Below are 4,686 nucleotides of genomic sequence, written 5' to 3'. Positions count from 1 at the left end.
ACTCTGTCCCCCTGGAAACAATGCATAACAACGAAGATTATCTATTATATTGACAAGATAGTCGAGTGACAGCTCTAACAATGGAAATACATGTCCTCAAAGATGTAAGGCAGGCGGGAGGAGGCGATATCAGGTGGGGCCATTCTAGCCAATGAGAGGCCAGATACGAGTGTGCACAACAGTCACAACTCCGATATAAAGCCTTTTGTTTTTGCCGAAATGCTACATGCGTCCAATTATATCAGTGCATTCGTAACAACCTAACCATTACCAAACCTCTATTCGATCAAATAAGCCTCACGTAGCAAATTCATTGTTTTTTTTGTTGACCTCTTTGGCAGAGAGTAAATCCTCTCGCTTTGCCTCTTCCTGTCTGATAACAAGCCAGCATTCCCATTATTTACATTTACGTCATTTAGCATACGCTCTTATCCAGAGCGACTTACAAATTGGTGCATTCACCTTATAGCCAGTGGGATAACCACTTTACAATGTTTAAAAAAAATAATAATAATAATTTGGGGGGGTGGGTTGGGGTAAGGGGGGGAGAGAAGGATTACTTTATCCTATCCCAGGTATTCCTTAAAGAGGTGGGGTTTCAAATGTCTCCGGAAGGTGGTGAGTGACTCCGCTGTCCTGGCGTCGTGAGGGAGCTTGTTCCACCATTGGGGTGCCAGAGCAGCGAACAGTTTTGACTGGGCTGAGCGGGAACTATGCTTCCGCAGAGGTAGGGGAGCCAGCAGGCCAGAGGTGGATGAACGCAATGCCCTCGTTTGGGTGTAGGGACTGATCAGAGCCTGAAGGTACGGAGGTGCCGTTCCCCTCACAGCTCCGTAGGCAAGCACCATGGTCTTGTAGCAGATGCGAGCTTCAACTGGAAGCCAGTGGAGTGTGCGGAGGAGCGGGGTGACGTGAGAGAACTTGGGAAGGTTGAACACCAGACGGGCTGCAGCATTCTGGATGAGTTGTAGGGGTTTAATGGCACAGGCAGGGAGCCCAGCCAACAGCGAGTTGCAGTAATCCAGACGGGAGATGACAAGTGCCTGGATTAGGACCTGTGCCGCTTCCTGTGTAAGGCAGGGTCGTATTCTCCGAATGTTGTAGAGCATGAACCTACAGGATCGGGTCACCGCCTTGATGTTAGCGGAGAACGACAGGGTGTTGTCCAGGGTCACGCCAAGGCTCTTCGCACTCTGGGAGGAGGACACAACGGAGTTGTCAACCATGATGGCGAGATCATGGAACAGGCAGTCCTTCCCCGGGAGGAAGAGCAGCTCCGTCTTGCCAAGGTTCAGCTTGAGGTGGTGATCCGTCATCCATACTGATATGTCTGCCAGACATGCAGAGATGCGATTCGCCACCTGGTTATCAGAAGGGGGAAAGGAGAAGATTAGTTGTGTGTCGTCTGCGTAGCAATGATAGGAGAGGCCATGTGAGGATATGACAGAGCCAAGTGACTTGGTGTATAGCGAGAATAGGAGAGGGCCTAGAACTGAGCCCTGGGGGACACCAGTGGTGAGAGCACGTGGTGCGGAGACAGCTTCTCGCCACGCCACTTGGTAGGAGCGACTGGTCAGGTAGGATGCAATCCAAGAGTGAGCCGCGCCGGAGATGTCCAGCTCGGAGAGGGTGGAGAGGAGGATCTGATGGTTCACAGTATCAAAGGCAGCAGACAGGTCTAGAAGGACAAGAGCAGAGGAGAGAGAGTTAGCTTTAGCAGTGCGGAGAGCCTCCGTGACACAGAGAAGAGCAGTCTCAGTTGAATGACCAGTCTTGAAACCTGACTGGTTTGGATCAAGAAGGTCATTCTGAGAGAGATAGCAAGAGAGTTGGCTATAGACGGCACGCTCAATAGTTTTGGAGAGAAAAGAAAGAAGGGATACTGGTCTGTAGTTGTTGACATCAGAGGGGTCGAGTGTTGGTTTTTTGAGAAGGGGTGCAACTCCGTACCTTTCTCTCCCAACACATGTGACTGAAATGTAATGCAGGTAGATGTCCCTGTGCCTCTTTTCATCCTGATTATGTTAGGGGTTATTCCTACCTTGAACTTGTGAATTCCTTCAGATCATAAATACTTTTTGCCAGTTCAGTCAAGGGTGACCACAGAGTTATGTCATTATATGGGTTTCCATGGCAAAATTATCTGATTTTAAATGTTCTCCACAAGCTGTTTATGCCTTTCGTGTCTTATAATAACTGAGGTATACACACATTAAACATTTATGATCATTAATTGACAGCCCCATGCAGTGAGAGGGGATGCAGTTTTCAGCAGTCAGTATTGATGACCCTCCAAAAAGTAGGAGTATAGGCAGTGCTTGACTTGGGCAGGAGCTCACCGGAGCTAAGTACCGGCACCTCAAATGTTCTACTGCTTGAGCTCCTGTTCCTCTTATAGAATATTAGCTCAAAAGTATTGTGGAGCTCCTGCACCTAAATATAAACAGTACCGACACCCAAAATGAGTACCGGCACCTATTTAAGTCCAAGTCAAGCACTGCCTATAGGTATCCTCTTAGGTATTCTAACTCTGTGCAAACTTGTATACCTGTGTTCAGTTGAGTATAGGTACACAGCAAATGTGAATATGATCATTCATTAACCATGTCATACAGAATACGGTTTTCGGCAAGCACCCTACCAGTGTCATGTTCATGAATTCAATGAAATGGTCAACCTTTGTTTGTCTACTGTATTGGAGGAAACTAGTATTCATATCAGTTGCTTGTAGTAAAGTGTCCCCTGATAGGCATGCATTGGCTTATGTACATGACAAGCATCGTATGGGATATGTTACCAGGAAAGATAGTTACCCGACATTGCAGGTAGATATTGAATGTACAAAATGTAAACACCTGTCTATTTCAAATATACATTTTTTTGCATGTAATTTTTATCTGCCACATTTTTTACGTACTTTCAGTTTCCTTCGGCAGTGTGTTGATACTCATTACTTACAGAAAAAAATAGGTGGATATAATATAATCATTCTTTTATTTTTATTGCATCATAACATACATATTATATATTATAAATGTGGATTTGTACACTACAATCTTCATTGTAACATGTTATAAAATATTCAGGCTCAAAAAACTAAGCACTAAAAACTTTACCAAACAGTTAATACATTTCATTGTTTGCCCATTGAGAAAAGAAAATGTAAAAAGAAAATCAACATAAGAACAAAACAAAGGAAGAGCCAAGCATAGACTGGTCACTGTTAAAACCGCTAAGGGACAGATACAGTTACAAAGGCAGGGGGTAGTAGGGGGCACTCAGTTGCGCTTAATGCTGCGTTCGTAACCAAGTGAGAAGTGGGACTTTACCACATACAACTGGTAAAAATCCACTTGAATGGCCCTCCAACTGGTAATTACTTGTGGGAAACTCATCCACCATCCTGAGCTCCCCTTTCTCCTACATGCTGACATCATCTACTAAGGATATAACCTCGATAACAGCATTTCCGGCAGTTAAATGCAACAACAAAACATTATTTATAAAAAATAAATCTATTAATTTGGTTTTTGAACACTATAAATTGTTTACAAGCGTGACAGCTGTACTTTTAGTTTATGGTTTACGCAGCTTGTTGTCAATCAGCGTTTCTCGAAAGGTTCAAAGCTGGTAATTGCAACCAACTAGTATTTACGACTTCACAACTTGTAAATTCCCACCTCCCCCCTGGTTACGAATGCTGCATTAGTCAAAGATCACCCTTTCTGTACTGACATCATGGTTAATATTCTAGTGTTGCCTACTGTTTCTTGTATACACATGGCAAGAGTACATGTTACGATACTTTGCCAAAGGGACTATTTTAAGAGAGAGCCAACACTACAGCAAACACAGTGGTCCAAACAAAGAAACATGTAGGGTGGGCATTTTTTCTCACTTTTTCTAAGACCAAGACACAAAATGTTGCACACCATTACATGTCAACGATCATCCTTAACCCATTTTTTTGGGTTTCACCACTACTGCAATCGAGCCACGTGCTATTGTCTGAATATTAGGGAAGAAGAGATATCGGAATGTCCCATCTGATTCAAGGCAGTGCCCTCAAATATGTTTCAGAAATTGGCCATATCTTTACCACAGATTCATGATCCACAGTACATACATATTCCACTGACCATGACATATTTATACATATACTATAGTATGTACACATACACCATTTTGTAATCCACCGTGAACTATCCCTCTACGTTTCCCCCAGGGAATGTGCTAAAACATTGCTGCAACAACAGTCAATATGTTCAAACTGTTTCCATGGTTTCCCACAGAATACTGGGAGAGCTGAAGATTTGGTTATGTGACCAGACTCCATTTTGCAAGGCAACCCACTTCAGACCAACATATATATCTTGCCAGAAGACACAGACAGCCACGACCATCCAACTCCCCCATGCTCCAACTCAAAGTACACACTCGGACCACTCAATGGCAGTTTTAGGTGCTTCCGTTTTGGAGTTCAATGCCCACATACAGTATTTGGGTTCAAAAGCTGGCACAGCCAACAAACCTCACCACCACTGACTTAGCCAGCAGCTGGGCTATTCCTACAAGAGCACCGGAAAGGCTAGTTTCTGGATGATAAGTCATTGCTTCTCTTCTTTTTTTTTTTTTTTTTTAACTAGTTTCCCCCCACCCCACACCCTCCCCTAAAACCCCATTACA

General features: G+C 44.0%; 1 protein-coding gene across 6 annotated transcripts in view; it reads left to right on the top strand.

Annotated features, from left to right (window-relative positions):
• The window catches only part of LOC311111964 (uncharacterized protein), a 426,062-nt gene that overhangs the window by 35,693 nt on the left and 385,683 nt on the right, over positions 1 to 4,686 (top strand). The window lies entirely within an intron of this gene.

The sequence above is a fragment of the Coregonus lavaretus genome (genome assembly GCF_964263955.1).
Source record: "Coregonus lavaretus genome assembly, chromosome: 38".
In the NCBI taxonomy this organism is placed as follows: Eukaryota; Metazoa; Chordata; class Actinopteri; order Salmoniformes; family Salmonidae; genus Coregonus; species Coregonus lavaretus.
This window is presented reverse-complemented; position numbering and strand designations above follow the sequence as displayed.